The following is a 17,698-nucleotide window of genomic DNA, read 5'->3' as shown; positions in this document are numbered from 1 at the left end:
TAGAGAGGTGATATAATATTAAAGAGAACTAGAAAATATTGAGTAAAAGCAAAGAGAGAACACGAGACCGTAGACTGTTACCCGCGGGCCTGGGCGCACTAGAGCACCGCCACGGAAAAGGACCCCACAGAAAAGAGAAAAGATTAGGAGAGTAATAATGATATAGAAGGGAAGCCCAAAATAACATTGTGGAAAAGAACCTAGGTGTAATAAAAAGGAAGGTAGAGCAAAATAGAGGTTGAGAATCCAGTGATAATTAAATGTAAAGTAACCTAATATCATAAGGCATACAATGCGTGTTTAAATAAACCAACATAGAATCATGCAAGTAGAATAATAAAACTGTAATTAAACCATTAAGCGCCAAGACGCCCCAGTAGATACAAAATTGTTGGGGAAATATTTAAGGCAATAAATTGTAACAGGAAAAGCAATGAATGTAAGAAGAAGAAAGAGTGGAATTATTATTAGGCAGAGGAATAACAGTAAGCAGGCTGAAGGAGAAAAGAAAATAAGATGAAAAGCTAGAAAGAGAGAGGTACAAAAGGGACAAGCAGATAATATAAGAACAGCAAAACATGTGAAAAATGTGGTAAATAATTAACAGTAAAAAATAAGACTCTCAAGACAAGAGAATCTACAGCTAACTGCCAATAGTATTAAGGACAACAACTTCTAGAAGTGAAAGGATTATTCAGTCCGCATCCGAAGGAGTTTTAAGAGGAGACCGTGACTTGTCTCTCTGTAGATCTTGTGAAAACGTAGCAACCGAGACCGATTGAATTGCAGCTTTCCTATCTTCTTGTGAGCGATGAAGACGTTCAAAATCCCTTCCCCTTGGTCGGGGGCTGCTAGGAGGGCGCCTGTTGCGATCTGACAATGTAGTGGAAGACTTAGAGGGTGAATGGAACTGAGCTTGCTGTGAGGGTGTAGTAAGAACCTCCATTTCTTGAGGATGAAGACGGTCCAGGAACTGTTGAAGATGCTCGGGGTCGAAAAAGTCCTTAGAGACTCCATCTTTGGTAACGCGAAAGCGTGCTGGATCGAATAGGCCATATTTGATACCTAGCTGACGCAGTTGAGGTCGCATGGAGAGAAAGGCTTTCCGCCGCTCATTAGTTTCCTTGGAGAAATCAGCTGCCATAAAAATGCGATGACCTTCAAAGGAAAAGGAGCCTTGCAGCCGAGCCGCAGATAATATTTGTCTTGTTTGTTCATGACGAAGAAGACAGGCAATAATCGGTCGTGGACGTGCGGCAGGATCATCACGTGGAGGACCAATTCTATGAGCACGTTGTATCTCCAGGGGTGGATTGAAAGGAATACCAGTTAGCTTTGGGAGTATACGACACAGAAATGCACTGGAATTCTGCCCTTCAATGCGTTCTGGAAAGCCAAAAAAACGAATGTTGTCCCTCCTACTTCTGTCTTCCAAGTCAATGAGTTTACTATGGAAGAGTAAAAGGACCCGGTCTTGGTTTGGAAGAGATTCCAATCGATTCTCCACTGCCAAAACCCTAGAATCAAGGGATTCAAACTTCGTATGAAAGGTGGTGAGTTCTGTCTTAATAGATTTAGTCTCTTCAGCTAGTGATGTGATTGTGAGGTGCATGTCATCTAACCGACGACTGACCTCGGATATTTCGTGGAGGATACGTTGCAAAGCTGCCGCCGACGCCTGCCCACCATTAGAGGTCGACGCCTGAGGTGAGGCGGAAGGAGAGGAGGCATTGTCTTTTGTAGGCATACTGGTGGATTGCTTGAGAGCTTCTGCAAAAAGAAGTGGTTTAGAAGCCTTGTTTCCTTGCTTAGAGGCAGGCATTTGAGGAGAATGTTTAATAAAAACGTTGAAAGAACGTAAAGCCGTCTTGCTGCCAAGGAATGCTTATATATAGTTGCAGAACAACACCAAGACATGCAAAAGAAACACCTGATAACTGTATATGTACAGCATTAATAAGCAAAAAGAAACTTATAACGCGTTTCTAGACAGTAAAATGTAAAAGTGTATCATTGCTTAATGACCCCCACTGCCTACACTTGTAAATATGATAACAACTGTCGCTATATTCACAGGTATGTAAATAGAGGTAAGATAAAATGAAACATCATACGCGCGTTTATGGTAATAACAATAAGCACAGCTACATGCACAGCAATATGAACAGGGCTGTAGAATGCAAAGTAATCATAGTCAAAACAGAAAAGGCACAGCCTGACTGAAAGAGTTGACATGAGCGCTATAATGGCGTTAGAAGAAAGCACTCTCTTGTGTAGGACATATATACTGCGCTAAAGGAGGCCATGAAGCGTCAATTGTAACCAAAAGTCAAAAAGGCGCGAAACTGTAACTGCAGCAAAAAATTTCCCAGCTTTGAAGAACAGTTTAGCGTGATGAAGCGCAAATTGCTTGCTGACCTGATAATATGCTCATTGGCTGATTGAGGCAAATGACATGTGTGCCACAACAGGAGTATAGAAGGAAGTTATCCTACCAGTGGCTGAGCGACGACACGTCCAAAAAATCTAACTCCTGTCAGGTGACATTCCTGAAGAGAAGTATTGCAGGCAGGTTGAGAAAGGCGCGACCTCATGAGGAGGCAAACAGTCGTCAGGAGCAACGAAGGCGCGGCCTCATGAGGAGGCGGGCGCCCGTCGTCAGCAACGAAGGCGCGGCCTCATGAGGAGGCGGGCGCCCGTCGTCAGCAGCGAAGGCGCGGCCTCATGAGGAGACGAGCGCTCTTCAGTAGCAGCAAAGGCGCGGCCTCATGGGGGCAGGCGGTCTTCGTGGCATAGGCGCGGCTTAAGGAGGGAGGAGAAGCAGCCTGTGTAAATACGTCAGGCGAGCCCCGCCGGACGCGCAGCTCCACACCACTCCGTCATCCGAGCAGCAAACACCGGGGAGACTTCGCCATCACATCGCCGGAAGCACACCCAAGTCGTGCCCACCACTCTCCGGCTGTCGCAGGGCACAAGAAGAGGACTCCAAAGCAGACGTGAGGTAGGAATTTTTCTGTTAAGGGTCCATCCCGCGACGGAGCTCACTTGTCAGGCGGCCATCTTCCTGCGTGGCCAGACCACGCCTTGATGATAGACTTTGATGACTCAAAAGTTAGTGCTGATGCAAACTGTGTAAAGGAGTATAATAGATTAAGAAGAAGCTATGCTCCTCATTTAGGTCAGTATCCTGTGTTTGAAAAAACGTGTTGTTTGTCGGAAAAGGAGATTTGAGAATATCTGTAATGAGGATGTACAGAAGAGAAAACAAAAAGATAGTGATGTGACTGCAAGCAAAAAGAAAAAGGACAGTGTGGAAGAGGTTGTTGGTTGTCATTTTGAAAATAGCTCTGGTGTCAACTGCTACGCAAATGTAGTGCTGAATGTTGTATTTTATCTTGATTTTTTGCAAGAGAAGATAATACTAAATCATGAAAAAAAGATTCTGGGGCAGATTTATGTTTCCTGGCGCATCCCTGCAAATCAGCAAGGATGCGCCAGGAAAGATGCGTCACGCAAGTTTACCCTTGCGCCACCACAGATGCGCCGCATTTACAATGCAGCGCATCATGGCGCAAGGATAAACAGATGCGTGACGCATCTGATGGCATAAGGGCGGCGCATAGCTGGAGTTGTGTCGCAAGCACGACGCAACTCCAGCAATGTTTAGGGGCTGCCCATACCTTACATGCTGCGTCATGCCTTACGCCTGCTTCAAGCAGGCGCAAGGTTTTGACGCAGCAGCGTCGGAAAAGTGACTGAGTGAAATCTTGTGGATTTCACTGCGTCACTTTTCCGAGGCTTTTTCCGCTGGAACGCCCACCCTGCATACATTTAACCTGACGCAGGTTTAATGTGGCGCAGGGCTTTACACCGTGACGCATCTCCAATGATGCGTCACGATGTAAATAGGGCGCAACGTGGCGCAGGGTTTACGCCGCCGCTGCATCACAAAAGTGACGCAACGGCGGCGTAAAAGTGGCGCAAGTCCAACATAAATCTGCCCCTCTATTCTGTGCTGAGTCTCCTTTATGAGAAGCTGAGTAATGATAAAACTAAAATAGAAAGTGCTTCTGATGTTAGAAATCTTTTAGATGTATGTTCTGGACGTACACAGTTTACACAAAATGTCCAGCAAGATGCACAGGAATTCTTGATGTATATCCTGATGGTACTAGAAGATGAAGGGGTAGAAGTAGAAAATGTATTTGTTGTCTCTTATAAATGTGAACATTGTTGTGATAACTGTATGAACACAAGCAATACTAATGTTGATTCTGAAAGGTTCATATATTTACCATTACCAGAGAGTAAAACAGTGACTTTTAGTAAATTAGTTAAAGATGCTAATCACAACATGGAATGTTCTAAATGTAAATCTGAAATGTTGTCAGCGTTATTTTTAAAGAAATATGGACAGCATGTAATTTTAATGGTACAACGTTGTAGAGCTGATGGAACAAAATTGGAAACTTTACTAAAGAAGTTTGTTGGCAACCAAGTATCTATATCTGGAAAAACTTTTGTAGCAGTTGCAATAATTTTTCATGATGGTCCTTCTATAACTTCTGGTCATTACACAGTTTATCTTAAATGTGAAAAAGGATGGACACTGTGTAATGATTCTCAATTGATTTTCAAGCAACGTTTGCCTTATGATTTACCCAATCCTTACCTAATTTTTCTGAAACCCAAATTTTAAATACTAACATCATCATCGGAAGAAAGCATTATTAAAATTTAAAAGGCTTAAAATTGGATATTTCGCTCAAAAGAGATTTTAAACTTACCATTTGGCCTCAAGGAAAGGTAAAACAAACATTTGTGGACTTCTTTGACGGATATTATTTTGGAAAATGTTCTTTTGTAACAAGGTTTACAGACGTAATTTCTTGAAAATTGTTATTGTTCTTAAAAGGTATTTTTGACATTTCTATTAAGGTATGTTTTAGTGAGGATACATTTGGGGCTTTTTTAAACAATCTTTCAGATTGTTTTTTTTTTTGCCCGCTGTTAAATGATGAATACAATTGATTTCACTATTTTCAGTGAAAATCAAAACATTCTGAAAACAGCAAAAAAAGGGCAAAAAATTGTTTTGCAAAATATGAAAAAACATGTACTGTTTAATAAAGTGTATTGTTGAATATTAATACTTTTTTTCTTTTTTTCAGAACTAGAAAGAACATTTAGAAGATGTAATTCAGTTATCTTTGCAATTAAATAAAAACATTTAATTCTAAATTATTTATTTTGATGGTCAGGTAAGTTTTACATATCTGTATGTGTCACTGGTTTCGTTTCATGCTTCCTTTTCTTCACCTCTCCTTACTCTACTTTTCTCATTTCTCTTCTCACTCTCTCTTCCTGCTTTACTACTCTTTTGTAACTCCCTCACTCCTTCTCTACTACTCCCCTACCTTTACTACCTCCATCACTAGTTTTTAATCCATGTTTCTTTTTCTGTATGCATATGTCTTAGTCTTTTTAACTGCCTTACTCCTTCTCAGTTGTTTGCTCTCTGTGTCTGTATCTGTCACTCTCTGTTTGTCTGTTTTACCCTTAATTTCCTTAACATCTCTGGGGCACATTTACAAGCCACCTGCGCCACCACTACGTCAATTTTCTTGACGAACTAGTGGTGCAGGGTGCTTTTCCATATTTACAAGGAGAGGATAAGCCTCTTTGTGTGTCTTTTCCTCTCCTTGTAAATACAGGCAATTCTAATGCAGCACTAAAATGAGCTATTATCTTTTTTGGGTACCTATACATAAATACTGATGCAGAGTTTAAAGTTTAATAGGAAGACTCTCTCCCCTTCATCTGTGAGATGTACACCATCTCTTTTTTAATTACTTTGCCACTCCCCTCTCTTTGTCAGGGAGTCCCTGAAGGTTTACTAAAGGTGAAAATTTTTATTTAAAAAGAAAAAAAAAAACATTGGGTGCGCGCTGAGTGCGCGCACCCTAAAAAAAAAAAGAGAAATAGATTCTAAAAAACAAGTTTTTGTGTTCTGATTTTAGGTGGCTCTAAAAAAGCCCTTGAGTTAATGTAGGGACAGAGGAAGAGAAAAACGGCTTTTCGCAAAGATGCTCTTCAAATTTTCTTTGAATGAGATCAATACTGCTCTCACCCAAAGAAATAAGAAGACCACAATCCATGCAGTGTGTACTCATCCTCCGAAAACAAGGACGAATATCCAGAGGTGTGGAAGACGGTGAAGGCACCATTGCAGAAGAAGTGCTCGCCTGAGCTGCCGAAGATGTGCTCGGCTGAGCTGCTGCAGATGTCGTCGGCTGAGTAGGTGGAGGGTTTGCTCCAGAAGCTCGACAAAAAGTCACTGGATGCATTGCCTCAACGTGCCTCATCATAGTATGAATACTAAAAGAGTACTTCTTGTTAGCATTCCCACGTGACAAGACGCGCTGACACAGTTTGCAGGTGACCTTTGGTGCATTCACCTTCTTTTGTCCCTCTGGAAAAGTGAAAAACTGCCATATGAAGGAGTCTTTATGCTTCCTCTGCCTCTGTCTCTCAAGAGTGTCCTGTTCACTCTCAGAAGATGGCTGCTGCTCTGCCATTGTATCTCAAAAAGAGATTAGCTCCTTCTCCTAGGGAATCAGAACTAACAATGAGGGGGGTCGGTGTGATTTTGGAAGAATCTGGAACTAAAAGTACTTTGAACCAATGAAAAGTGATGTTTCTTCATCACATGACTTGCCATGAGGGGATTGGGTGTGGTGTTGAAACAATCTGAAACTGAAAGTAATGAAAACCAATTAAAAGTGTTGTTTTATTATTAACATAACCCGAGGTGCGCGCACTGAGCAAGCTCCGAGCGCGCACGGTGCAATTACGCATGCGTGAACGCGTATGCGCGCATGCGCTTACGTACTATGCGCGTACGTAACGTGCATACGCAGCACGTGCGTATGCGCGAACGTCAGCGCGCGTACTCTACACGTATACGGAAGTGTACCGCGTGGAGCACGTACGACGCACGCACGCATGCGTACGTACGCATGCGTACTGGGTGCGCGCTCCGAGCGCGCACTAAAACGTATGTATGCGTACGTAAATAAACGTACGCCGGAATTCATGAAAAACATACGCAAACGTACTAGGTGCGCGCTCTGAGCGCGCACCCTAAGAATTTATATAAAAAAAAAAAGTGGACATAACTTAATAGAAGATATAAACTATGCTGTTCAACTTTATCCTAATTGAAAGTTAAAAAAAAAAAAATGAGCCACACCAAATTAAAGGATATAGATAATATATAAATGTATACATAGGTAAATTTTTGAAAAATAAATATTTAAAAAATATAATTAAAAAATACAAAAATTAGCATTTAAAATACCTTTGTAATTCAATGAAAAAACCATAGGTTTCACACACGTTATAGTTAGGAATTAGCATTTAAAAAACATTGCAAATTCACTGAAAAAACCATAGGTTTCACACACGTTATAGTTAGGAATTAGCATTTAAAAAAACCTTGCAAATTCACTGAAAAAACCAGAGGTTTCCCACACATGGTCAGTGAGTGATGTCACTGACCATGTCATGAGTGATGTAATATGTGACGTCATCAGCAGTGGATTGCGGGCGCGCGAGTTATAGTTAGCTGAACTAACTATAACGGGGGAATTTAATTGGTTTTTTACGAGTAAAATGACCAGCTAACTATAACGTGTGTGAAACCTCTGGTTTTTCAGTGAATATATATATATATATTTATATATTCACTTAAAAAACCATAGGTTTCACACATGTTATAGTTAGCTGGACATTTCACTGGTGAAAAACCATTGAAATTCCCCCGTTATAGTTAGTGCAGGCAACTATAACTCACGCGACCGCAATCCTCTGCTGATGACGTCAGATATTACATATATATATATATGTATATATATATTCACTGAAAAAACCATAGGTTTCACACACGTTATAGTTAGGAATTAGCATTTAAAAAACCTTGCAAATTCACTTAAAAAACCATAGGTTTCACACAAGTTATAGTTAGCTGTACATTTCACTCGTAAAAAACCAATGAAATTCCACGTTATAGTTAGATCAGGTAACTATAACTTGCGCCCCCGCAATGCACTGCTGATGACGTCACATATTACATCACTTATGACATGGTCAGTGACATCACTCATGACAACAATTATGACATCTGAAATGACACATTGTGCATTGCGGTCGCGCAAGTTATAGTTACCTGATCTAACTATAACGTGGAATTTCATTGGTTTTTTACGAGTGAAATGTACAGCTAACTATAACTTGTGTGAAACCTCTGGTTTTTTAAGTGAATTTGCAAGGTTTTTTAAATGCTAATTCCTAACTATAACGTGTGTGAAACCTATGGTTTTTTCAGTGAATTAGTACGTTTTTTTAAATGCTAAGTTATGTATTTATTTTTAATTTTTGCGCGCATGGTGCGCTTCGCGTACCAAGCGCCCACGTGGCGCATTTCGTACCGTGCACGCACCGCCATTTTTTACAAAATGTCAATTGTTTTTTTCTCCCCTGGGGGTCCTTAGATTTCTATATTAAATGTCATTGTTAATTCTTTTTTTTTTTTTTACCATACGCGTACGGTAAGCTTACCGTACGCGTACTCCGCGATTTTTTTTTTAAAATTATTAAATTTATTTTTCATACTTTTTGGTCCTTCGTGAACCCCCTCACGAACGCTAGGGGATCTGCAACTCTCTTCGTTGCCCCCTTTTCATGTTATCAACCTTTGTTTTTCAGTGCGAGAGACAGAAAATGGCGGCCGATACTTTCTGATTTCGACCGATTCGAATGTTTACAGTCATGTAACCACCAATCAGAATTGAGCTCGCGCACGGCACCGTACGCGTACGGTAAGCTTACCGTAAGCGCACGGAGCACGCTTACAGATATATATATTGATTTAAATGCTATTTTCTCAGGACCTACTGAACAGATTTACACCAGACCTGCAAAAGGCACATCCCTGACCTGAGGACTACCTCTCTGCCCAATTTCAAGTAATTCTGTTCAGCTGTTCGGGCTGTAGCTCGGACTAAAGGTCCTATGGGAAAATGCATGGAGAAAACGCGTTTTGGGACCCCCCTTTTTTCTCAGCCCCCACTTGACGAATCCCCCCGAGACTTTCAGGGTAGGAGCGGAGTGTAGCGCCCCATTAGTTTTGAAAAATTCGCGAGGATTCGTCAACCGGCGCCAAAGTTATTCCAAATAGAATGTTGCGGATTTCCTATGGAAACACGGTCCTAACTATAACTATCTACTGGCGACCGCCAGTAGATAATATATATATATATATATATATATATATATACTGCCGAACACTTTTGGAGTTGGTACTCCAAGGTGCTTGTGGCCGCACCATAACATCAACTCCACACTCCCTTCTATGCAAAAGAGAGTCGAGCACACACGGGTTCACCAAAGACACTGCTTTATTCCTGGCTATTGGCATGACGCGTTTCATCATAATTGACTTCCTCAGATGCCGCCAAAAATGTTCAAATCATTCACCGCCCACTTTTAAAGCTGCATGCCCCTCTCCGATTGGCTGAAGCACCGCCGATGGTTGTGCACGGGAGAAATCCCGGACTCAGTACTCCAAATCCGTACGGAGCAGACACCCGATCGTCAGTACATTCCCAAGTGGGCGGTGTCTGCTCCTTCCCCACGCATACCAAGGTCTTAATGTGAGCAGCAAGCAGCTTTCTGGCCCCCTCATCCCTCCGCTTGATACCCGATGTCGTCCGCCGGCACACTTAGGTAAGTGGAGGCCCCCTGTGTAGTCACAGTCCAAATCAGAGTTGGCCGGGCATTTATACGGGATTGCGGTGGTCCGGCAGTTTCCAAAGAGATTTTTAGAGCTTTCCAAACGAAGCCACACAGCCTGCCGAACACTTTTGGGGTTGGTACTCCAAGGTGCTTGTGGCCGCACCATAACATCAACTCCACACTCCCTTCTATGCAAAAGAGAGTCGAGCACACACGGGTTCACCAAAGACACTGCTTTATTCCTGGCTATTGGCATGACGCGTTTCATCATAATTGACTTCCTCAGATGCCGCCAAAAATGTTCAAATCATTCACCGCCCACATTTAAAGCTGCATGCCCCTCTCCGATTGGCTGAAGCACCGCCGATGGTTGTGCACGGGAGAAATCCCGGACTCAGTACTCCAAATCCGTACGGAGCAGACACCCGATCGTCAGTACTTTCCCAAGTGGGCGGTGTCTGCTCCTTCCCCACGCATACCAAGGTCTTAATGTGAGCAGCAAGCAGCTTTCTGGCCCCCTCACCCCTCCGCTTGATACCCGATGTCGTCTGCCGGCACACTTAGGTAAGTGGAGGCCCCCTGTGTAGTCACAGTCCAAATCAGAGTTGGCCGGGCATTTATACGAGATTGCGGTGGTCCGGCAGTTTCCAAAGAGATTTTTAGAGCTTTCCAAACGAAGCCACACAGCCTGCCGAACACTTTTGGGGTTGGTACTCCAAGGTGCTTGTGGCCGCACCATAACATCAACTCCACACTCCCTTCTATGCAAAAGAGAGTCGAGCACACACGGGTTCACCAAAGACACTGCTTTATTCCTGGCTATTGGCATGACGCGTTTCATCATAATTGACTTCCTCAGATGCCGCCAAAAATGTTCAAATCATTCACCGCCCACATTTAAAGCTGCATGCCCCTCTCCGATTGGCTGAAGCACTGCCGATGGTTGTGCACGGGAGAAATCCCGGACTCAGTACTCCAAATCCGTACGGAGCAGACACCCGATCGTCAGTACTTTCCCAAGTGGGCGGTGTCTGCTCCTTCTGCTCCTTCCCCACGCATACCAAGGTCTTAATGTGAGCAGCAAGCAGCTTTCTGGCCCCCTCACCCCTCCGCTTGATACCCGATGTCGCCCCCTGTGTAGTCACAGTCCAAATCAGAGTTGGCCGGGCATTTATACAGGATTGCGGTGGTCCGGCAGTTTCCAAAGAGTTTTTTAGAGCTTTCCAAATGAAGCCACACAGCCTGCCGAACACTTTTGGGGTTGGTACTCCAAGGTGCTTGTGGCCGCAAACGAGCTCTTGGTCACATGACCATAGGTTCCGAGTTCAGTGTATTTAAAGTCATACAAGAAAATAAACAACAGACTTTTCAGTTCATTCATTAAAAGAAAAAAATAGCAATGGTATTAACTTATAAACCATCTAGCTGCTGTGCAATGGCATTTTCAAACATAAAAATATAATTAGAAAATTTAAAGTAACACCATTCGTTTTCTAATGCGTCTCCGTGAAAATCACTTGTATATAGAAGACAAGCAGAATTTACATACTTCATGTAAGTACATAATCAAACTTATAGTAAGTCAAATAACACATAGGCTTTGCCACCGACGAGATATACAGATAAGATAAACAATTCATTGTTCATAGGTTCCACCAGAGATCAAGGTATAGTACCCTATCTAGCTCAAGGAAAGTGAGTTTAGAACTATGTTATTTCATACTCTGATAAGTATAATGGTGACCCTTAAGGAGATGGTGCTAAAATATAGTCACCAAATGCTCCGTGCTCGTATCAGATAACAGTAACGGTGGTGTCTGAAAGCTTCCAGGTCCCATCTAGATGTAAAAAACAAAAATAAAATATATATTAGAACACACAGTACAGTGTCATATGAAACACACATTTATAATGTAGTATATCTCGACTTCACCTACCCAAAGAGAAAAAATAAAATTTAGATGTATATCTACAACAGGGGTCATAAAACAAACCAAGATAAATTCTGCAGTCATGATTGGCGGCCCATTTCAAAAAATATATATATATATATACAAATTCCTCGTCTCACACACGCGTCCCTTGACCCAGGAAAAAGACGATGCGGACCCAATTTACTGGTGCTGTTTTTTTATTCTGCTATGTGCCCTGCACCAACCGCCATAATATATATTACAGCAAGTAACCTCTGAGTTCAGAGGTTTATTAAAAATCGCACTCTCTCGGAGTCTGTCATTTTCACGTTGCTTTATTGCATATTAGCAGCCATAGCCATGCCCAACGCGTTTCGGTTGCCGCCTCGAACCTTGATCACGGGTAGTTTACAACAACCGGAAAAAAAGACAAGCATTTTTAATTTCAATTTCGCAAGCATTTTCTGTCGGTAGGTTTCCAAAGCATTCTGGTCTACGTAGTGCAATTCTTTGCTAATGAGTAGCGTGAATAATTAGAACAGTGGTATTGTGCTCTGGTGCTATTTACAATTTACATGAAAGTGCTGGCGACGCAGTGCATTTGTAGTGCGGTTGATATAAAAACGTTTTTAACTTTTGCAATGTGGCAAATAAGGATAAGCTCATATAAAGAGATTGTAAAAAAAACAAATGTGCGTCATAAATATTTACAACAAATTCAACTATCTGTTTTCCTATCTACAGTTTCTAAATTACATTCTTCAACTACATTAAAATATTTATTTCTCTGAAGTACATTTTTTAAAATATACACAAAAATCCAAACAGTAATTGTTCACATCTTCCCAATAGGCCGAATAATGTTTCCAAATGCATTTGCGATGAAAATATCCAAAATAAACTTGTTAATTCGTGTTCACACCTTCCCAATAGGCTGAATTATGTTTTTAATACTTTGGCATCAAATATATGAGATATGAATTTGGTAATTCATAAGGCAGCCTACATTTGAATTCAAAATGAGCATTAAATACACAGTATAGTGTCCAGATGTTGTAGTAGGTCCATCATGGAAAATAATAGCCACTACTTTAAAAGTTCTTCCTGACATTGATACATGACTTGCCACAACATTTTTAATGTTGGTTTCCAATTTTGTTCCATTTGCTCTACAAACTTTAGCATTAAAATGACATATTTTCCACATCTGTCTATATTTATATTTGTAATGTTGATAACATGTCTGATTTACAAAGAGAACATTTCATACCTGATTAGCTTTTTTTACTAATTTGTTAAAAGACACTGATTTGCAATCTGGTATCGTCAAGTATATGAATCGTTCAGAGTCTATTTCAGTAGTAGAAGAATATGAACACTCTTCACATGTATGATCCCATCTGTACTTAACTCCAAATACATTTTCAATTTCTATTCCTTCATCTTCCAATACTCCAAGCATAAACATAAGAAATTCTTGTTGTGCATTCAATGTAAATTTCATTGATCCAGTAGATATATCCAAAAAATGCCAAATGGCAGAAGCAGTATGGATTTTAGTTCTATCAGTTACCAACTTTTGAAAAATATAATGCAATAAAGAACAGAATCTTTTTTCATAATTTCATGATGAAGATCCTCTAGAAAAAAGACAACATTTACAATTAAATTCCCATAGAAGTTGATACCTGAACTATTTTCTAACTGGTACAATATCATCAGCAGTGTCCATTTTCATTTTCTTTGCAGTTTCATCATTGTTTTTTAATTGTTTTCTTTTTTTGAATCACACTGGAATGTTTCTCATATTTCCATTTTGAACATACTACACGTTTCTCATATATGAGATATTCACCTAAATTAGGGGAATAACGTCTTCTTAACCGATTATACTCTCTTTCACAATTTTTTATCAGCACTTATCTTTTTCTCATCAAAATCAATCAAATGCAAACTAGATAATGTTCTTACTCGAGACAATGCAACATATGCCATGCCCTCTTTAAACACTGTACTTCCAATATTTACTAAAGTACTGTCTACACTTAAACCTTGAGATTTATGAATGGTTACTGCAAATGCTAAAAAACTAGGAAACTGTTTTCTACTAACATACAATTCTTTTACAAGCAAAAACGAAGAGCTCAACGTCCAATCTGTTTCACCTCTTCAATCTGATCGTATTTAATCTTCAAAAATTAAATTCCTCTCTGTTCTGATAATTACCTAAATCAACAACTTTTACCATTGCTCCGTTTACTAAACCTTGTTCTACATTCAAATTACGCCGTAAAATTACCCGACAATGTATACACACATATAACGTTTTTTCTAAACCTGCATACTTAGACACCGAATTTTCCAAAGAATTCAATTTTTTCTGTAACTGTGCTGAGAGAAGAATAGTAACTCCTTTGTGTTCCATTTTATCAATAGCTTCCATTTTCACTATTGGTTGTTTTTCCAATTTCAAAAGTTCTTGATTGAATGCAGAACACTCTTGCAGTGTAGGCATTAGGCAACCTATAGACTTCTTTTCTTCAATTTTTTGGTACATTATTTCATCTAGTATATTTTCATTTGCAAACAAGTTCATTAAAAGCCGACTTTGTAAAGCTTCTTTACCATGTTTTGTAAAAACACCAATTCTTATATCTTGAAGAATATTTCCATACTGTTCATCACTTGCTTGTCGCATATTCTTAATAAGTTCTTTATATTTAAAATTAGACCAAATGTTGACTTTTCCAATACTTCCCAAAGATTACCTGGTGTCTTCATTGACAAGTGTTTTTAAAACAGGTTGCCCTTTCACAGGAGTAAGCTGTAGTAGGTCGGCGAATACAATTACATGTTTTCCCCCAAAAGGAACATCATAATCTGTTTTTAAAATCTGTTTGAGACCATGCTCACCTCATCAATGATTAGAAGTTTCATTTTCTTCAGTACTCTTGACACTTCATAACAAGCTTCTCCAGATAGCTTGGAATATTCCAGTTTATTCTCATGTTTAACTGGTAGTATCAGTAATGAATGTAAAGTAATCTCTTTAATGTTGTGTGCTGCTAATCCAGTTGGAGCTGTTACAACACAAGATAAATGGCATCCAGTAGTTTTGTGTCGATAAATGGTGAAAACTTTAATTAAGAAACCTTTTCCTGTTCCAGCTTGACCACTGATGTGCATTCAAATAGGTTTAAATAATGTGCATTGGCATTCTTTTTTTTCATGTAGCAAACCATGCTGTATTTGTAGTGTCACTTGCTCATATATCTCTTTTTGTTCACTATTTAGTTGTTCTTCAAACTTTCTCAAATCAACATTATCCTGTTGTGCTTGTTGCATTGTTGTTTCTACTTCATTCATGGCTATTGCTGCTTCTTTGTCAATAATTGGTTGTCCTGGTAGATCTTGACTTAGTGGAGCAGACGTCTGACTATCGTGAGAACTGTTTCTAGCTATTTCAGCTGCAATTTTAGTTTTTTGTTCAGTCTCTTCATTTAACATTTGAAGATAAGTAGGGAAAATTGTGCATTGAATGTTATCTTTACATGCATTAAACGAATTTTCATAGCAGTCAAAATCTCCAAGTAATACCGCTTCACTATGCCAATGCTTGAAGTGTGCAGTAGTGCAAAATAGAAAAATTCCCTTTGTTCTGGAGTTTCACAACTGAGTTTTCTGTGATTAATAAGATTTCCTTTGGCATGTTTTAACAAACATCCATCACATCCAATTTCTGCATTTATTTCTTCATTTATATTTTCAATAACATTTCTTTTAAAGCTGTAAAGTTTTCCGGATGTGGGCTCCTTTTGGAATAGTACGTATCCAACATAGTTTTAAGAATATCTGTACTTTGTGGTTCATTCAATGCTAGGAACTCAATTTCTTGTACAGATTTTAAAACTCTATTTCGTGTATCCGCAAGACCTAGACTTACCCAAATGATTCCTCTTGACTTTGAATATAAACTCGCAGAGCTTAACTGATCCGAACATTCAGAGGATCCAATTTCTCAATGTGAATGCATTTTCAAACTAAAGCTGTTCAATTTGTTACTAAGACTCTTCTCTTGTGAAATTTCTTCCCACATTTCCTTCAACTCTGTCTTTTCAGATTTCGTTACATATGACGTAACGTAGCGAGCAACAGCAATTGAATTATTTGCAACATACTGGATATCAATGTTTGCATTCCACATTGTCAAAATCACTGGATTGTAGTCACTAATATATTTTGAATCTTCAGTTCTTCTCATATTGTATGTATTCTTCTGAGATTATATGTCATAGTACGTCTTACTGCTGACATAAAACTATTGAATCTTCCTTTTGAAATTACTGGACGTGGGAATACTTTTTTTAGCATATTGTCGCAAGAAAACTCGTAATATATCAATAGATTCCTGTCGAATACTACAGATACTACTACAATTCCACTTATACACTGGAGCATGTGCATGTCTCCCCTAAACTTCTTCAGCTATTATTCTTCCACATTTCTAGGAAGCATCTTTTCTTTTTCAATTGGACAACCATCCTTTACCTCGTAACAACGACCACAGGTATCAACTGCGTGAAATGATGTATTTTGTTGAAATTAACTTTCTTCATTTAACCCCTTGCCTGCTCATGATGGAACCACTCCGTCATGAGCCACGGGCGCGCTGTGCTCATGACGGAGTGGTTCCGTCATGCTGCGGCCGTTGGCGGCCGCTCCGCCCACGCGGCACTGATTCCCCGCCTGTGCGGGCGAACAATGCAAGTGGGCGGAGTCGTGACGGAACCACTCCGTCATGAGCACAGCTCGCCCGTGACTCATGACGGCGTGGTTCCGTCACGAGCATGGCGGCGCCGCGGTGACCCCGAACCCCCCCAGCGCCACGGCGGAATTCGTACCGCGGCGAAGGGGTTAAAAAAGGCTCAGTACTGGAAGTATGCTTCCATTCACCAGAGAAAGCTTTGCAAAAGTTACTTCTATTAACCAGTCTTTTTCTTTAGCTTTTCTCCTTCATAAAGTGCATTGTTTTATTCAAAGTTTTCATTCTCTTAAATACCAATATAAATAATTTCTGTTTCAATTCAAAAGCACTATCTACTACACTTTCAATCTGTTGCTTCTTCTTATATGCAGCAGATCTTTTTTTATACTTTTTACAATCTTTTAATAAATTGTGAATCACTCTATTACGAAACATACGTACATGTCCTTAAATTGTTTCTGTCTTTTTGTAACATGTGCCACTTTTCCATTGTGTTTCTTCATTTGCTTCGCCTTTCTTCAAAAAATGTATTTCCTCCTTTGATTAGTATTTCGATCATTCAATCTCTCCACAACTTTTCTAATAAATTGTTTAGTTCTCCTACCAGAAGCCACTTTATCCTCAGCATCTATTTGGTGTTTTTCTACACTACTCGTTTTAGTTTTCATTAAGTACTTCTGTTTCCTTTGTTCTCTTCTCTTTTCATGTTTTCTTGCCATCTTTCATTTGTAATCCGAATAAAATATCTTCGTAAAAAAAATGTATAGTTTAATTATTTTAGTACATTAATTAAAATGTCTAAATTAATAATATTTCAGTTTTGAAAATAACAACTAAGCTCAAAATTACAATTACATTTCTGTTGCATTTATATCTCATAAGAAGAGAAAAGTATAAAAATGATCAAAACATCTGCAAAAACACAAGAATAGGTGGTCACACAGCCAAAAGAAGAAGGGAAAAAAACAAAAGGTTTGCAACCAGCAAAATGAAATACTCAAACAACACAGCTTCTGAAAAATGTAAGAAATGCTGAAAGAAGCAACAGATGTACAAAAAGTAAAAAGAGGTGCAGAAAGAGGAAAAAGAAGTGCAGAAAGAGCAAGAGAGAGGCAAAACAACTTAGAGAACTTCACAAAGAGACTAGACAGATGCTGAAAGAGGGAACAGTAGTATAATGTGTATAGGTAGTTTCTCCTTAACTGTATGACTGCATGGTAGCGCC

The sequence above is a fragment of the Triturus cristatus genome, chromosome 6, assembly GCF_964204655.1.
Source record: "Triturus cristatus chromosome 6, aTriCri1.1, whole genome shotgun sequence".
Taxonomy (NCBI): Eukaryota; Metazoa; Chordata; class Amphibia; order Caudata; family Salamandridae; genus Triturus; species Triturus cristatus.
This window is presented reverse-complemented; position numbering follows the sequence as displayed.